Source organism: Manis javanica, chromosome 13 (genome assembly GCF_040802235.1).
Source record: "Manis javanica isolate MJ-LG chromosome 13, MJ_LKY, whole genome shotgun sequence".
Taxonomy (NCBI): Eukaryota; Metazoa; Chordata; class Mammalia; order Pholidota; family Manidae; genus Manis; species Manis javanica.
In genome coordinates this window covers 89,469,699-89,489,198 of record NC_133168.1, presented here as the reverse complement: position 1 = coordinate 89,489,198, position 19,500 = coordinate 89,469,699, and the positions used below count along the sequence as shown (strand labels likewise).

Sequence of the window (19,500 nt, the reverse complement as noted above, 5' to 3'; positions counted from 1 at the left end):
ATTTTAAAACTGTGTAATGTAAGTGTGTTTGAACAGTCACATAGTCTTATTTACGTTCATTCAACCCATTTGTATCAAAGCACCTGTGTTCTGTTTATTGTCTTGTGTCCTAGAGAGTAGGATTTTATTCTTTTTTAAACTGTGCACCTAATATGTACACAATAAATTAAAATGATGCATAGCAAGATTTCCATGACACTTATTTCAGCAAATATCAAATACAGTTTAACCACGAGTAAATGTGAATCTTGCCTTTGAAACACATTATAGTGGGATTTAACTTGTGGTTTTCTACACTTAAAATAAGTGTCTGCTTAATATGCACCCCTGTGCTTATCGCAGCACTATTTACAATAGTCAAGATATGGAAGCAACGTAAGTGTCCATCAGTAGATGAGTGGATAAAGATGTGGTACATACACGATGGAATACTATTCAGCCATAAGAAAGAAACAAATCCTACCATTTGCAACAACATAGATGGAGCTGGAGGATATTATGCTCAGTGAAATAAGCCAGGCAGAGAAAGACAAGTGCCAAATGATTTCCCTCATTTGTGGAGTATAACAATGAAGCAAAACTGAAAGAACAAAACAGCAGCAGACTCACAGCCTTCAAGAAGGGACTAGCGGTCACTAAAGTGGAGGGGTGTGGAGGGCGGATGGGGAAAGAGGGAGAAGGGGATTGTGGGGTATTATGTTTAGTACACATGGTGTGAGGGGTCACGGGGAAGACAGTGTAGCACAGAGAAGGCAAATAGTGTATCTTGTGGCATCTTACTACACTGATGGACAGTGACTGCAATGGGGTACAGGGAAACCCTTGATAATATGGGTGAATGTAGTAACATTGTTTTTCATGTGAAACATTCATAGAAGTGTATATCAATAATACCTTAATAAAAAAATAAGTGTTTAATGATATATTTCCTTTTGAAAAATGATCAATCTACTTACCTAAAAGTCTAACTTAATTCTTAACTTGTTTTTTTCATATTTGTATGACTGGGATAAAAGATACCATTTTGAATTAAACTTCAAGCTTTATAATCATCCATCCAATATGGTTCATTTGGCCATATAATAGTGCTTAAAACAGCAAAAGAATTTGAGAACTGTTCTGTTTGGACAAGTTTCGTTTCGTAGTGTTAATTTTCTTCTTCCCTTAACTGAGGAAATATCTATCACTCTGAATAGCCCTAGTTTTAACATTTACAGACATAGGTGTAACTCCTTTTCAGATGCTTAAGATCAGTTACGTGTAGACCTGGGTTTGTTAAACAGCATCTCCAAGGATGTGCATCATCGATGGTGCATGAGCTTTGCAGTCCAATAGACCTACATTCCAAATCTCAGCTCCTACCTTCCCTTAAAAGTTATGTGACCCTGGAGAAGTTACAAGGTGAACCTCATCTTTCTGAAGAGTAAGGTAAGAGATACCCCTTGCTGGTCATTTTTTACCATGGTTATTTGCCTGTCCCCCGGTTGATGGGCCAGAATGGGCCTGACCCAAGCTGAACTGTCAGAGTGCTTTCCATAGGGATGTGGCATCCAGACTGAGAATTCTGTGTCGTTAGACCTGAAATATGTAAATGTGAGGTACTGGGTGACCATATGGAAACTGGGGAGCAAAGGTCACAGTCAACAGAGAGGACAGTGAAGTAATTACCCAGGGAAAAACAGACTGATGGCTGGGGTTTTCTGTAGCCTATTAGTTTTGTATCCAAATAATTCTCATTAAATCCAAATATGGTTAAAGCAAAATTCCTCTACTGGGAATTTTAATGGGAATAATCCCATTACCCTTCTTAAATGTCATTGATTAGTATGGGAACCTTCGAAATTCCTTTCTGTATATTTAACAAAAATACACACACACAAACACACGTATTTGGACTTTGTAGATTTTTTTTGCTTCATTAGATAAAGTGGTGCCATACTTCGGTATGGTTCTGTGATTTGTGTTTGTAATTTACTAAGTAATAAGGAGCTTTTCATTGACACACATCAATGTAACATTAAGACTACATGGGAGCTTAGTAAATGATAAACTTTACATTTCGAAATAGTAAAGGATCTCTGTGAGTCAGCCACCCATTCGGAGAACAAATTTCCATCTACACCACTTGCAAAAACAAATTCCAGGTAGAATAAATAGTTAAACTGAAGTATATTAGAAGGAAATGTAAATAGATTTTTCCCTAGGAGAGGGAGGGCTTTCTTAAGGTTTTTATAAGGTAACTTTTGTAAAGGAATGTTTAACACTGCAGGGGGCGGTAGGGCACTCAGGCACGGAGCAGCAGGGCTGTGCCACCCCAGTGGGTACAAGCAGGAGACATCCAGGAGCCAGACCAGCTGCCACACCAGAGACCTTCACAATTCTGTGAGAAAATGGATTGTAAAGCTAGATTTCTACACCCAAAATACCATTCAAGTTTGAGGGCAAAATAATGTTTTCAAGCTTGCAAAGATTCAGATTAACGCTCATAAATTTATCTAAAAGTATTCCTAAAGGTTTTATTCCAGTGAAATAGAAAGTGAATTTCAGACTAAAAGAATTGTCAGGTCAGCCAAATCAAAATAAAAAACAGGGAAATCTGTGTAATTGTATGTTACAGTATGAATTTTGCAGAATGAAAACACTGCAACGATTTCAGCAGGAGAGGCACCAAGGCTTCTGTGGAGAGTTACAGCTAATTCTCTTGCTGGTGAGCTTGTGTGTGGGAGCAGGAAACAGAAATTTGGGCTCACTCTTATTGTCTAGTAAGTACTAGGGATTTATGTGTAAAAAATACAAAATGCCAAGGCAAGACCCAGCAACGCCATTCCTAAGTATCCAGGAGAAGAGAAAATATGCCCCACAGATTGTACACAAAGACACTCATGGTCTTAGTCGTGTTAGTCAAAAACTGAAAACCCGAAGCTCCATCAGCTGGTGAATGGGAAAACGTGTGCGATATTCATACGCAAGCAACCTATGGATAAGGAGATTTGAGCAAAAGGACACGGAAATTAAGAAAAAGGAACCAACTACTGATAAACAATACAGAATTTTAAAAAACAGACAGAACAAATGACATATTGTATGATCCCATTTGTGAAATTCTAGAAAAGATAAAACTATAGTGACAAAGCACACTGGTGGTCAACTGGGGCCAGGGGCTGGTGGTCTGTCTGACTAAAAGGGAAGTAAAATTTTTTGGAGCAGACCAGACCGAGTGGGGGTGGGGGTGGGGGTGGGGTGGGGTGGCGGCGGGGCGCAGGCAAGACCGGCGGGGCGGCACGGGGAATTTGGGGAGTGGGGAGTGGGGCTGGGTGCGGGCGCAGGCGCAGACGAGTTCGGAGCGGCGGCCCGGGTGGGGCTGTAGGCGGGGCAGGCAGGCAAGACCCGGGATTGGAAGGTGGGGCTGGCAGCGGGGTGCAGCGCAGACCAGACCCGGAGAGGTGAGGTCTGGGGCTCGCCGCGGGGCGTAGGCGCAACCCTCTGGGGCCTGCGAGGCGAGCTGGTTGACCCGGAGGAAGCGTCTTGTCGCGGGTGAGCTGGGTGACGGGTCAGCCTCACGGTGCGGTCACCGCGCGTGCGCGCGCCTCAAACTGAGTTTAGCATCTCATCGTCGATCCCACTTGTGGGCATTTGCGTATCACTATTAGTTTTTATTTGGGGGGTGGAGAAAGTCTTTTACTCCTTACAGCTGCTAGCCATGCTTGGCACCATCCGTCTCCTCCAGCCGCAGCTCCGCTTGTCTCCTCTTGCTGCAGCTGTCGTCTCTTCCAGCCAAGGCTCTGTCTCCTAAAACTGGCTCTGTTTGTCCTTGTTCTTTCTCCCTGGTCCCCACTAGCAAAGCCTACTCGGTGCTCCATTTCCCTGCGGCCACCGTGGGTCCTTGGTGAGTGGCAGACACCAGACCAATTACCAGGAACAGAGGGGAGGAGAAAATGGCTGTTTTCTCTCCACCCCTTGCCCCAGAGGCTGCAGAAAGCAGTAGCGGTAAACACCTATTGATACGTAAATGGTAAGGCAAGCAAGGCAGGAGATACTGGAAATTCTGCCATTTACCCGACAGTGGGCTTAACAAGTAAGAATGCTAACTCTGCCACTTGGTAGCCATAAGACCTTCGGTAAGTCATTTAATATCACTAAACCACAATTTTAAGATCTGTAAAATGGAAAGACTAATGGTTCCTATTTCATAAGACTGTTGGGAAGCTTACATGAGATAATGAGGAAAGGCACTTAGCCCAGTTCCTGGAAGAACATAGTCAACACACATTAAAAGTTAGCTATTAGAATTACAGTTAAGTTTCTAACATCTCTGTGGGCTCTCTTGCATTCCCTTTTTCTCCTGTTTCTGAGGTGGGGCTCTGTTCAGAGGAAGCAAAAAATTATGCACAAGAACAATCTCTTTATCCCTAGAAAGACCTCTTTTCTACTTAACTGTATAGGCAAGTAGACACCCTTTGACTGTATCTCCTCATTTTGGACTATGCACTGGGTTTCTATCCACAAAGGGTCCATAATGGTGTTTTATGAAAGAAAAGCACAGCATCCCTTTCCGCCCTCCCCCAACACACTCTCTAGGTAAATTCTGCTGTCCCTTTTTCTGTGTGGGTTCTATAATATTTTTTTTTGGTGTCATTAATCTACAATTACATGAGCCACATTATGGTTACTAGACTCCCCCCATCATCAAGTCCCCACCACATACCCCATTACAGTCACTGTCCATCTGCATAGTAAGATGCTATAGAATCACTACTTGTCTTCGCCGGGTTGTACAGCCTTCCCCGTGCCCCCCACCCCCTACATTATGTGTGCTAATTGTAACACCCCTGTTCCCCCCTTATCCCTCCCATCCCACCCATCCTCCCCAGTCCCTTTCCCTTTGGTAACTGTTAGTTCATTCTTGGGTTCTGTGAGTCTGCTGCTGTTTTGTTCCTTCAGTTTTTTTCTTTGTTCTTATATTCCACAGACGAGTCAAATCATTTGAAACTTGTCTTTTTCCGCCTGGATTATTTCATGGAGCATAATACCCTCTAGCTCCATCTATGTTGTTGCAAATGGTAGGATCTGTTTTTTTTCTTTCGGCTGAGTAATATTCCATTGTGTATATGTACCACCTCTTCTTTATCCATTCATCTACTGATGGACACTTAGGTTGCTTCCATTTCTTGACTATTGTAAATGGTGGTGCGATAAACATAGGGGTGCATATGTCGTTTTCAAACTGGGCTGCTGCATTCTTAGGGTAAATTCCTAGGAGTGGAGTTCCTGGGTCAAATGGTAACACTATTAGTTTTTGGTGTCAGGGTGCGAAGGGACTTGGCATGCCCAGAGCGCACCCAGGTCTTTGAGTGAACTTAGGGGTGGAGAATTGAGTAACGGACGAGTGAGCCGGGAAGCCCCAGTGTGGCTTTCAGCTAAGAAGAGTCAGTGGTTGTGCTTGCTTATCAGTTACTGTCCATTACACAGAATAGAAAAAATAATAGAAATGTGGGAAAACTCGACCCCTTGTTAAATCATGTAATAAATAAGTCAGTTAGAATAGTGGCAAAGAACTTAACCTCTTTCAGGTCCCTAACTATATTAAAAGACCTAAATGTTCTTGAAAATTGTTTTTGAAGAATGTGTATTTGATGTGTTATATGCAGAAATTATTTTGAGAGTTTCCTGTTAATTTTATGATGAACAGAAATACAAATAAAGTTTTTCAGGTCCCAATACAATGGGTTTTAGTTTGTGATTTTTGTTTTACCTGCCATGTTATCTGCATCATAATTCTTCATGGTGTGATTTTAAAAAAAAAAAGCATGCACTACAAGTAAGATTTCTGAAAACCAAGGTAATGGAAAAAAGCATCATGTTTCTAAGCTTTTAATAATAAGAGCTGCCATGTATCCAGGGCCTCTGGTGTACCAGGCAAAGTATTAGGAACTTTATATTCGTTCTCTGTGTATTAAGCAATCCAAGTAGCTGCTTCACCCTGGAAACACAGAACGGGAGACCAAAGTTCAGACTCTTAACATCTTTTCCTAGTCCCAGGCATTTCCACCTCCACGTGTCCCAGAAAGGAGCCTATGTCTCCCTTCTCCATGCCTTTCCCCAGTCCTGCCTCACTCCCGCTGCCAGAAAAATCAGGAAAACCACACACACAGCCATGTGCCTTTCCGTTCTCCTGATAGAATATCATCAAAGCCAGGTTATGCCAGAAATCTGGGAGTCTGCCTTGTCCCCTTCTGCCTACTTGTCCCGCACATCCTGTCACCAAAAACCTTTCTACATATTTCCTTCCCATTTTCTTCATTCCCATCGCCACCACCTTACTCCGTTCCATCATTTCCCTGCCTTTTCTGTTGCTGGCTGGAGCCCCACTCTGGCCCGCCTGTCCCTCTCCTGTCTGGTGCGTTCCCTCTGCAGCCAGAGTGATTTTTTTCTAGTATGCAGATACGCTGTCTGAGTTAAAACATTTCAGAGACAGCCCTTTAGTGACCTGCAGGATAAAATCCAGTCACCTGAACTTGGCTTACAGTAGCCTTCAGACAAGGCCTTGTCTGCCTTATCGGCCTATTACAGTCCTTTTTCAGTTCTTGGAACTGAACACAATCTCTTGCTCTTACATGTGCAATTCCCTCTGCCTTGACCACTCTTCCCTCCTCTTTTCCTAGCCAACTTCCATCCAACCTGTAGGGTTCAGCTGAATTATCCTCTTCCTGACTCCTGGGCATTTCTGCTGTATCCTGGCAGAACTCTTTCTGTAAGACTTGCCATCCTGCCTTGGCTGAGTCATGTGGTCCCGTGTGCTTTGGGGCATGTGCGGTGGCGGGGCATGTGCGGTGGCAGGGCCCAGGAGAGATTTGTTCAGGATTTAAAAACCCAGTGCACGGGCTAAATGCCTACCTGTTGAATGAGAAAAGGAATGCGTTGCTGTTGTCTTATGATGATTAGAGCTATTTTGAATTAAATCTGCTGTTTGAAAATAAGTTTAATTCTCCTATGTTTCTGTTTTTGTGTACAGGTTAGCAGAACTCATGGAGACTGCACGAGTGGAGCCCGTCTCCTGCGTCCCCCAGCGTGGACGGGTACTTGGTCCTGAGAGGGAACGGAGAGGGCTCCTTCGGCAGAGCCCTTTTGGTTCGGCAGGAAAGCAGTAATCAGATGTTTGCCATCAAGGAAATAAGACTTCCCAAGGTCACTGCTAAAGCAATTAGCTCATGTCGAACATGTACATGTGCTTTATATAGGAAAATAAGTTCTTGAGATATAATATGGAATTGCTGCATGCAGATGTAATGGGTTTATTCATGAGCGTTACAAGCTCTTGTTATATTTCATGTGAATCTTAGGATATTGTCATTACCAAAAAGGGAGAGAAATAGAGTTTGGGCAGCGATTGCTTTTTATCTCAGCATGAATGATTCAGAATAATTTCCAGTTTTGTATACGTAAGGGTGTAGGGAAGGTTTGCCAAAAGCAACTCAGGTGCAATATTAATGAAAAAGGAATGTAAAAACACAGTGAATACTTTGGTGTGAGGGAACCTGTTCTGTCAGTCAGTTTATGGGTTTTGCTCCCCCGTTGAGGTGAGGAAGTTGCTGCTTTCTCCCTGTGTACCATAATCATCAGAGGATCTGTCATGGAGTTCTGTTTAATGATGTTTTGATCAATTAAAGAGCATGCATATTAATACAATTCTCCAAGTGCTACATATTTTTTTTTTGGTATCATGAATATAGAGTTACATGAGCAACATTACCAAGTCCCCACCGCATACCCCATCACAGTCACTGTCCACCAGCGTAGTGAGATGCTAGAGAGTCACTGCTTGTCTCCTCTGTGCTCTGCTGCCTTCCCCGTGCCCGCTGCCCCGCCCCACATTGTGAAGTGCTGCGTATTTTCTTCCCACTGCACTCTTGGCCTCCTTTGGTGATCCTGCAGTGGGCAGCAGTCTCCTGGAGGGCTGGTTTAAAACGCGCTGCTGAGCCTCCCCTGGGGTTTCTGGTGGAGCAGGTTTGGGTGGGCCTGTGAATTCGTGTTTTTAATGAGTTCTCGGTGCTGACGAACTTTCGTGCTAGTACCTAATCACCTTCGTGCTAGTACCTAATCAGAGGCAGATTCTTAGGTTTAAGGTAAGCCATTCAGGATTTCATCCCTAGAGTAAGTTAGGGGATAAACAGTTTTGGAAACTTACATTTGCAAGTCATCTTTTACCATTGTCAGTGCAGTAATACATCAGTCTATTCTTTTTAATCTGAGCCAGTGGACTGATAAAGTAATACAGGCAGTAAAATGGAATCCCTAGTCTTTCTTTAAGGATATACTATTATATATATAATGTATATACCTTATATATGCTATGTACTATATAAGGACATACTGGCTCTCCAAATCTCATTATGCTTCAGCTGATGTTAGAGCTAGTTTACGTTCTATACTTGTAAGGATATAACAGGTCAGCTTAAGCATGCAAAATACAGCCATTGTTGAAAAATTGCCATATATTTTCTCTAGAATTTAATAAGTTGGGTCAAAATGTAGTGCTATGAAACTGCATCTATCATTGGCCTTTCTTACAAATTGTGCTATAATTACTGGAAAGCCATCTGTTTTAAAATGAGGTGTTACATTTTGCTTAAACTCTTTTTCTAGTCTTTCTTTGATACACAGAATTCTAGGAAGGAGGCTGTTCTGGCGAAACTGAAACACCCCAATATTGCTGCCTTTAAAGAATCATTTGAAGGTAAATGTGAATCTCCCACCTTCATGCATTTCTGGATTTGATTATGGCCACTCTGCTTTCCTAAAGTATCTTCCACTTGTTTTAGCTGAAGGACATCTGTGTATTGTGATGGAAAATTGTGATGGAGGGGACCTAATGCAAAAGACTAAACATCAGAAAGGAAAGTTGTTTCCTGAAGATATGGTAAGAGACTAACTTACATAGTTTCCCTCAAGGTTTAGAAGCAACTTTTCTCCTAAAATCTGTGTCATTTAAAAACACTGGTGTCTATGATTTCCTGATGGACTAGTTAGAAATGATGTGTTTCTGTACCAGAGCTATTGCTTAGTGTCGTCAGGGTATGGCTAGAATAGGAAATTAAATAGACATGTTTACAAAGAATCAAGGAATAAAACTTCCATGTTTAGAAGAATCTCAAAATTGTATTTCTCATCATTTTCTGTCCTAGATATTTACAGTTCTGATTGTGGTTGTGGTCACATTTTGGGAGGCAGGTGAATTTACTGTGTGTTACCAAATCACCAGAGGAATGGAACCTGTATTTCTGTGTCTTGGGAGTACCTAGTCTCAATTTTTTTCCTTCTGAAGTTCAGTGTGTTCCCTTAAGTCTAGTGCTTACTGACTTTTAGTAGAAAATTGCATGCTAAATATCATGGAACAACCTGACTAAGGGAAATATTTAAGTAAACACCTTTAATGGTGCTGCATTTGATTTATTTTAAGGTATAATGTATTATGAAAGTATATTGGCATAGATATTTTTCATCTAGAAGTTGTGCTGTTAAAAATACATTCCATAGGAGGTCAGCCTTGGGCCCAAATGGATGACTCTCCAAAGCAAAAAGGGGAAAAACATCAGCTTGAACATCAGAATCTGGAGATTCTGAGTACTGTTAACTGGAGGGTTATGAGCTGATCTCAAAGGACTGTTGACACAATGAAATCTTTTAATGTTAACATTTGAATATTAAGAAAAAGTACATGAAAATCTGATGTAATGGTTGTGCTATAAAAAATTATAGCATATTCATTTCTTAGTGGTGAGCTACCTTCCTATATGTATTCAAGAAATACTTTTATTTATTTGGTTAAATACAAGAAAACTACAGTGGGTGTTCATATGTAAGATACTGACATGTGGGATTCACAGCTTTCCCAAATGTCCCAGGCCACACTGAGTCTTAGTTGGACTGTGTAATTTCCAGGAGTTCTGCACTCACAGTACATAAAACTCAGGTCAGCTGAGGCCCAAAGACAATTCTTTGGAGTCTTGGGTTCACACGAGCCAGTGACTGCATTCCTGCACATCTGCGTCCTTTTTACTTACAGATACTTAACTGGTTTGTGCAAATGTGCCTTGGAGTAAATCACATTCACAAGAAACGTGTGTTACACAGAGATATCAAGTCCAAGGTAAGTGGACCCAAAAAAACCCTAAAACTATTTCATTCACTCTTTTTTCTGTTATTCTATTTCTTTTTGGGACATTTTTATTTAATTTAGACATATTCCTTACCCAGTACTTAGACTAGCCAAATAGGTACTGCCTGAGAAGTCATTAAATCTCTTTCACAGTAGTGTTAACATGTTCCAAGCTCTCTTACTGACTGAGCACTAAGCCATATGTTCTCAGCTGGAAAATGGTTGAGACCTGGGCCTGCCACGTGGAATTATTCTGACAGAGGGTCCCTGGCCATCGATCAGGCTCTGCTGATACAGTCTGAAGCTCACCTGTTAGATTTTTAAGCAGTCCTCATGAATTCCCAAGCAGGGGACCGTGTCGCTGTTGAGAGAGTATCCTGTCTTTACGTGTTCTGCTGGGGGACTCAGCTGTCGGTGTTCCTACCACGCCTCTGTCATCAGCAGGCTGTGAAAGATGCTTCTCCAGAGACGTCGCCTTATGGAAGACATCATCTGAGCTCTTCTTTTTTTAATGCAGAGTATCTTCCTTACCCAAAATGGAGAAGTAAAACTAGATTTTGGATCTGCCCATCTTCTCTCCCAGTGTGTATGTCTATTTCTGTAGAAGGAACAGTAATCAAAACACCCGTTATTCAGGATGCTCTACTAAGTTGTCTTTGTCTCTTTTTGTTTTTAGTCCCATGGCATTTGCTTGTACATACGTGGGAACACCATATTCTGTGCCCCCAGAAATTTGGGAAAACATGCCCTATAACAATAAAACGTAAGTAATCTATTTATTTGGTGCCAGGGTGACTGGTGACAGGCATTGTAGCCTACAAAGTTCGGTTTTTAAAATAGTGTACCTAAAGCAGTGTAGAAGCTAAATTCCCAGGCTTCACAGGCACCAGCACTGCCTCTGCTTTTGCCCATAGTGCCATGTATTTGTTTACATAAGACCTAAATGACCTGTACAGGCATGTCTCATTTTATTGGACTTCATTCTATTGCACATCACAGATACTGCACTTTTTATTAATTGAAGTCTTGTGGTGACCCTGGGGTTGAGCAAGTCAGTAGGAACTATTTTTCTAATAGCATTTGCTCACTTCATGTCTCTGTCACATTTTGGTAGATTGCAAACCTTTTCATTATTGTTATATTTGTTATGATGATCTGTGATCAGTGATCTTTGATGTTACTATTGTAATAGTTTTGGGGTGCTATGAGCCATGCTCATATATGTTGGCAAACTTAATCAATACATTTGATTTATTATTTTAAAATAAATAAACAAATAACCAAATAAATAAATAAACAAATAAATAAATAAATTCCCAGGCTTCTAGACGAAAGCCCTAGTTTTCCAGCTGTCTTAATCAGAGCTGAAAGTAGCTGTCAGTGCTGAAAGGCAAGTCATCTCTGGGGACTGTATGGATTATGTCACTGGCCCCCAAACTTCACAGCTCCTGCTTTTAAAAAATGCCAAAGCACAGGTTGCAACCTGAGCAGCTAAATCAGAGTGTCTGTGGTGGGTAACAGCCATTAGTAATTTTTCAGGATCACCAAGTGATTCCAAATGAAATACAGCAGACTTTGAGAATCACTGGATCATGTCATTGAGTTAACATTTATGGACTAGATAATAAACAACTTCTTAGATGCCTTCACCACTGAATTTTATCAAACATTTAGTGAAGACTTAATACCCATCCTCCTTAAAGTTTTCCCAAGAGTAGAAGAAGAGGGAATACTTCCAAAACTCATTCTATGAGGCCAACATCACTCTAATATCAAAACCAGGCAAAGACACCACAAAAAAAGAAAATTACAGACCAATATCCCTGGTGAACATAAATGCAAAAATACTCAACAAAGTATTAGCAAACCAAATTAAAAAATACATCAAAAACACCATCCATCATGATGAAGTAGGATTTATTCCAGGGATACAAGGATGATACAACATTCAAAAATCCATCAGCATCATCCACCAGATCAACAAAAAGGACGAAAACCACATGATCATCTCCATAGATGCTGAAAAAGCATTTGACAAAATTCAACATCCATTCATGATAAAACTCTCAACAAAAGGGATATAGAGGACAGGTACCTCAACATAATAAACGCCATATATGACAAGCCCACAGACAACATCATACTTAACAGCAAGAAGCTGAAAGCTTTTCCTTTAAGATCGGGAACAAGACAAGGATGCCCACTCTCTCCACTTCTCTTCAACATAGTACTGGAGGTCCTAGCCATGGCAGTCAGACAACACAAAGAAATAAAAGGCATCCAGATTGGCAAGGAAGAAGTTAAACTGTCACTGTTTGCAGATGATATGATATTGTACATAAAAAACCCTAAAGAATCCACTCCAAAACTACTAGAACTAATATCTGAATTCAGCAAAGATGCAGGATTCAAAATTAATATGCAGAAATCTGTTGCTTTCCTATACACTAACAATGAACTAGCACAGAGAGAAATCAGGAAAACAATTCCATTCAGTTGCATCAAAAAGAATAAAATATCTAGGAATAAACCTAACCAAGGAAGTGAAAGACCTATACTCTGAAAACTATAAGACACTCAAGAGAAATTAAAGAAGATACCAGTAAATGGAAACACATCCTGTGCTCATGGATAGGAAGACTTAATATTTGTCAAAGTGGCCATCCTGCCTAAAGCAATCTACAGATTCAATGCAATTCCTATCAAAATACCAACAGCATTCTTCAACGAACTAGAGAAAATCATTCTAAAATTCATATGGAACCACAAAAGACCTCGAATAGCCAAAGCAATTCTGAGAAGGAAGAATAAAGCTGGGGGATTATGCTCCCCAACTTCAAGCTCTGCTACAAAGCCACAGTAATCAAGACAATTTGGTACTGGGACAAGAACAGACCCATAGACCAATGGAACAAACTAGAGAGCCCTGATATAAACCCAACCATATATGGTCAATATATGATAAAGGAGCCATGGACATACAATGGGGAAATGACAGCCTCTTCAACAGCTGGTGTTGGCAAAACTGGACAGCTACATGCAAGAGAATGAAACTGGATTATTGCTTAACCTCATACACAAAAGTAAACTCAAAATGGATCAAAGACGTGAATGGAAGTCATGAAACCATAAAACTCTTAGAAGACAGCATAGGCAAAAATCTCCTAAATATAAGCATGAGCAACTTCTTCCTGAACACATCTCCTCCAGCAAGGAAAACAAAAGCAAAGATGAACTCATGGGAATACATCCAACTAAAAAGTTTCTGTATGGCAAAGGACACCATCACCAGAACAAAAAAGCATCCTACAGTATGGGAGAATATATTTGTAAATGACATATCTGACAAGGGGTTAACATCCAAAATATATAAAGAACTTACATGCCTCAACACCCAAAAAGAAATAACCCGATTAACAAATGGGCAGAGGATATGAAGAGACAGTTCTCCGAAGAAGAAATTCAGATCCGACAGATGCATGAAAAGATGCTCCACATCACTAATAATCAGGGAAATGCAAATTAAAACCACAATGAGGTATCACCTCACACCAGTAAGGATGGCCAGCATCAGAGAGACTAGGAACAACAAATGCTGGCGAGGATGCGGAGAAAGGGGAACCCTCCTACACTGCTGATGGGAAAGTAAGCTAGTTCAACCATTGTGGAAGCAATATGGAGGTTCCTCAAAAAGTAAAAATAGAAATACCATTTGACCCAGGAATCCCACTCCTTGGAATTTACCTGAAGAATACAATTTCTCAGATTCAAAAAGACATAATGCAACCCTATGTTTATCACAGCACTTTTTACAATAGCCAAGATATGGAGGCAACCTAAGTGTCCATCAGTAGATGACTGGATAAAGAAGATGTGGTACATATACACAATGGAATATTACACAGCCATAAGAAAGAAACAAATCCTACCATTTGCAACATGGATGGAGCTGGAGGACATTATGTTCAGTGAAATAAGCCAGGCAGAGAAAGACAAGTGCCAAATGATTTCCCTCATTTGTGGAGTATAATAATGAAGCAAAACTGAAGGAACAAAATAGCAGCAGACTTAGAGACTCCAGGAAGGAACCAGTGGTTACCCAAGGGGAGAGGCGTGGGAGGGCAGGTGGGGAGGGAGGGAGAAGGGGATTGAGGGGTATTACGTTTAGTACACGTGGTGTGTGGGGTCACGGGGAGAACAGTGTAGCACAGAGAAGGCACGTAGTGGATCTGTGGCATCTTACTACACTGGTGCACAGTGACTGCATTGGGGTATCCGTGGGGAGTTGATAATGTGGGTAAATGTAGTAACCACATTGTTTTTTCATGTGAAACCTTCATAAAAGTATATATCAATAATACCTTAATAAAAAAATTTTTTTTAAAGTAAAGGTACATAATAAAACTACATATAACCAGATCCTACATTTTTAGAAAAACATACTCATATATATACATACAACCTCACCTGTGCATACACATATTCATACAAATAGCAGGAAAATGACTGGGGCCTATGGCTACTTTCATTTCTATTTTATACTTTTCTGTATTTCTGTTGCCTCATCTTTAATTTGTTTTGTATAACAGCATGTTTTACTTTTTATAATCACAGCTTTAGACAAAAATAGTTGCAGCTCTGCTCAGACAGATTAATTGGCAGACACAGCTCCAGCAGACATTCAGAGAGCACCAAATGCATCTCTGAGCTGGGAATTCTACTGAAAATCATAATGCTGGCAGAAATAATGCCATTTTGCATTTATATGGGACTCCACAAAGTGCTTTCACAATCCTGAGACAGGACTCCTCATCCCAGTTTGTGATGAAGAATCTTAAGCTCAAGGAGTCCCAGACTCACCTGCAAGTCCCACAGCCTGGAACAGCAGAGTGCAGAGCGTCCCAGACCCTCCAGACCACACCTCCACAGCCTGTACCCCGACCTCTACCCCAGCCAGGTTCAGGTGCCCTCTTAGTCACACAGATTACCATTGACCATTAAAAATCATTAGCATATTTGAGATTCAAATACCTCAGACAAGCTGGACTTTGTAAAAGTATGAACATTTTAAATGAGCTCCAGCATGTAAACAAAAACGCACAATTTGGTATTTTGCTGTTAGACACTTCCCTAAAAATATAAAACTTGACCATGCATGGCATACATGAACAGTCATAAGTCTCTTTCAACATACATAAATCATGTGCACAGGACACTTCAAAAATATTTTTTCACAAATTTTTTTTAGTTTTGGGGCCTGAAAATAGCTTAAACAATTACTACCATAAGAAAATTAACCCCCCTTTGTGTCTAACTGGTATTTTTTTCCATCTACTTATGTCAATGAAAACACCCCATACAGACCACCAGTCCCACACAGAAAGGCTACTAAATGGCTGTATTGTTACAAAATGTTACACCGCCCTGCTTTTATTTTATTATTACTATTTTTTAATTTTTTATTAAGGTATGATTGACATACACTCTTATGAAGGTTTTACATGAAAAACCAATGTGGTTAGTACATTTACCCATATTATCAACTCTCCACCCATACCCCAATGTAGTCACTGCCCATCAATGCAGTAAGATGCCACAGATCCACTATGTGCCTTCTCTGTGCTACACTCTTTTCCCCATGACCCCCCACACCATGTGTACTAAACATAATACCCCTCAGTCCCCTTCTCTCCCTCCCCACCTGCCCTCCCACACCCCTCCCCTTCGGGAACCACTAGTACCTTCTTGGAGTCTCTGAGTCTGCTGCCATTTTGTTCCTTCAGTTTTGCTTCATTGCTATTCTCCACAAATGAGGGAAATCATTTGGCACTTGTCCGTCTCCGCCTGGCTTATTTCACTGAGCATAAAGTCCTCCAGCTTACACTGCTGTGCTTTTAAACATGACCTGACCTCAGGTTAACAAGCTGTCCTCACCTTTGGGTTAATTTGCTTATTAGGAAAGAAGGTTTTTTTATGCAGCAACATTTTCAAAATGTTTACTAGGTCAAAATGTGAAGATTAACAAAATAAGGTACACATTTTTTAATAAATAAAAGGATGGGAAAGTTCCATTTTTGTCAGATTTGGTTTTGGAAAACTTTTGGTCCACAGAGGCCTTCAAAATAGCCTGAAAATAAGAAGCAACAAAACTCAGAGTTTACCTACTGTGGACCTAACGTCCGGACAGTTCACCTGGACTTGCAGCGGGGTGAAGAATTTGTGCTCTCAGTCCCTACCCCAGAGCCACCTTGACCCCCCTCGTACGGGAGACAGGGGCGCTCCGTCCAGAATTTTGTGGCCCTCCTGCAATCGCACTGACCTGTCTGGAGCTGACTTGCCGAGCTCCATTCAGAACCTGTGCAGATTCTCCCTCCTCTGATGGGCGATAGCCTTCCCGCTCCGAAGTCACTGGCCTGGTGGGGCCCCTGGCCCGAGGGCTCCTCCCGAAGGACCCCTGCTTGTGCACAGACAGCAGGGTCACCTGTGGGTCACCCAGTCGCGAGGAGGGGCTGCTCCAGGACCGGGGCTGTCTTGGCCCCAGCTCCCTCCATCGCCGCGTCCAGTCACACCCCCACTTCACTGCCGCAGCTCCTTCCGCAGACTATCCGCAGGGGGTGGGGAGGACTCCTGCGCCCGCCCACTCTGGCAAGGTCCCCTCTGCACCTGAGCCCACCCACAGAGGCTGCCAGGCCGGCAGCAGGTCAGGCGCTCAGGCAGGCTGCACGCTGCTCGATCTGTTTGCTCCTGCTTATCTACATCCTTCCGGCCCACTGGCACCGGCTCACAGCCCTCTCTGCCTTCGGCACTGGAAATCTGCCCACGGCCGGCCCCGGCCCAGTGCTGCAGCAGGTCCCCAGGCTGTGCACGGTTTCCTCCTGGCAGGTGCACTCCCAGGAACCCAGCCCACAGGCAAGGGGGAGAGGCCACCTCCTCTTACTAACAAACTTGACTGTTTTCTTGGAATAACTTAAGCCTCTTCTTCCATAGCTGCCCCACGGGAGTGTGCAGAACCCTGGGGGACAGAAGCGTTTCCTAGGTAACACCACGGCTTGAGTCGTCAGGAAGGGGTGCGAGTTCCCTGTTTCCGCAGCTCTGTGCTCCCCCGGACTGCCCGGCTTGAGTCCTTGCCCACGGGCCTTGCGGAGGAACGGCCAGGAGCTCACGCCCAGCAGAGGCCGCTGGGAGGACTCAGAGCGGACGGCCGCTGAACCCAAAGTCCAGCAGCCTCCTGCTCTGCCCGCGGCTCACGGACAGCAGGCGGCCTCGCCGCCACAGGAGAGCCCGGCTGCCCAAGCCTGGCAGCACCCCAGGGGCGGCGGGGTCCACACCACGGACTGGATCTATCACCAGCAGAACGGCCACCCTGTCCCACGCTACCGCCCCCGGCCGCCGTCGCCTGGGGACCCAGGGACGTGCAGAGGTGTACAGCCTCTCCTGCCCAAGGCCACCAAGTAGTCTGCCCAGTAGTCTGCCCCTTCACAGGTGCCCGCAATGACCCTCCCGCCCTCATTAGAACCGCCACTGCCACTCCAAAAAACCCTGAGCGTCAGCGCTGTGCTGAGGGCAAGCGGCTGCACCACCGCCCACCACGCCTTCCTTCTCCCAAGCCACTGGCTTGTGGAGCCCCTTGGAGACTCGTCATAATTCTGCCCCGTTTTCTCTGGGAGTCTGACCCCTTGTTTGCTCCCATTTCTCAAACACGTGCAGAGCAAGCCAACCCCAAAATATGTCTGGTTGGCTTCTTACCTAACATACTCAAAAAAGACCCTGCCTCCATTTCCATAATACACCCTTTTAAATCAGTGACCCGAGAGGAAAGCCATGTGTGAGGCTGAGGTGGGGACCAGCCCCAACGGGGTGCACCTGGGTCTGTGCGCTCTCCTGCTTGCCTGCGCGTTTCCCTCCCTGACAGACAGTCAGGAGCTCTGTGCCTGCTGGCCTCACCTCTGGACTTCGTATGTGGATTTTCCCACATGCCTGAAGCTTGAGGTGCTGAAATCCTTTTGCCGTTTTCAGTGAAAATCCTCCCCAGAGTTTCACTTGCCTCCCTGCTGCCTTTTAAAATGAGTCACTACCCATATCCCAACTTTTCCTTGGTGATATGAGATCACTATAAATACCTTCTGTGCTGTAGCTCTGTGTGGTTAACAAGGACAGCATGCTGGTGCCACACACCCCAGGTGCTTCTGAGCAGCCAGTCCTGTTAGCACCATCAACTAGCACACACTTCACTGTGAAATACTTCTGCTTTTCCAAAATGATCACTCAGACCCCAGAACACAGCCTGAAAAAGGAGGCAGGATCCAGGTTATAAGGGGCATGACATTTTGACCCTGTCCTGTGGACAGTGAAGAATCCCCAGGAGCTTTTAAGCACAGGACTTACATGATTATATTTATGACTGAGAAAAGCAGTTGAGGCAGTCAGGAGAATGAAGACTCAGAGGAAGAGGGTGACGGGGCTACCGGGAGCAGGGAGAATATAGCAGAGTGGGGCTAAAAAATGCGGACGACCCCCAGCATCAGCAATCACGTGGTCACAGCAGGCGCTTCAGAGGACCTGGTGGCAATGCCATTTCTGGTTTGGCAGAGATGAGGAAAGGGAAAGAAGTCTGGGAGTGAAAGGGGTGAATCCTCCTTTGTTCCCACAGAATCTAAGGGACCTGTGATAGGGGCCAGGGCAGGAGCCACTTTCCCAGGCTGGAGACTCAAGTCCAAACCCCTTTTTCTGGCACCTCCCCACGTCTGGGGTGGGAGGGAGGCACCATCTAATTCTCTTTATCCTTTCAATCCTGCCTCTCAGTGGACGAGTCTCCACTCACCCCAGTTGGCGCCCTCCCTCATCTGAATTCCAGCACCTCTCAAGTCAACACCCCAGGCTTGGCAGGTAGGAGCCCTCACCCCTACTACAGACAGGCCTCCTCCCTTCTCTAAGGCTGCGTTCCCATCAGCCCTTGTGGTCACTGAGGCCCAGCACGCACACCCCAAGGCAAGTACAATAAGCCCTGAAAGACAAGGTTCTTATGTCTTACCCACCCAGAGACTTCGCACAGTGATGAACAAATTTCAGATGTTAAATAAATACTGCTGAGTTGAACTACAGATAGATCAGAATGTTCCTTCCACCTAGAATTTCATGGTGTTTTTTTCCCCCCTTATCACAGTACAAGGGCAAACTCCATTGGTCTGCAGCTACAGGTCTTTAAGTGTCTCCCTGCTCTAAGTTACTTTGCTTCCCAAATGTGCAGGTTTTATCAGCTCTTTTCCAATTCATCTTGTGTATCTTCTACCAACCTTCCCAGTCTCTATGGATCTTTCCTGCATAAAAATAAAAGTAAAAAACAC

The 19,500-nt window shown here is 43.4% G+C and overlaps 1 protein-coding gene across 1 annotated transcript in view; it reads left to right on the top strand.

Moving 5' to 3' along the window:
• LOC108400354 (uncharacterized) overlaps nucleotides 1–19,500 on the top strand; it is a 43,801-nt gene extending 24,301 nt beyond the window's left edge. The window contains exons 8-13 of the mRNA XM_073219492.1: nucleotides 1,241–1,428; nucleotides 7,013–8,734; nucleotides 8,820–8,917; nucleotides 10,064–10,147; nucleotides 10,833–10,919; nucleotides 17,144–19,500. The gene's annotated coding sequence lies outside the window, so the exon portion shown is untranslated. The remainder of the gene's footprint in view (nucleotides 1–1,240; nucleotides 1,429–7,012; nucleotides 8,735–8,819; nucleotides 8,918–10,063; nucleotides 10,148–10,832; nucleotides 10,920–17,143) is intronic.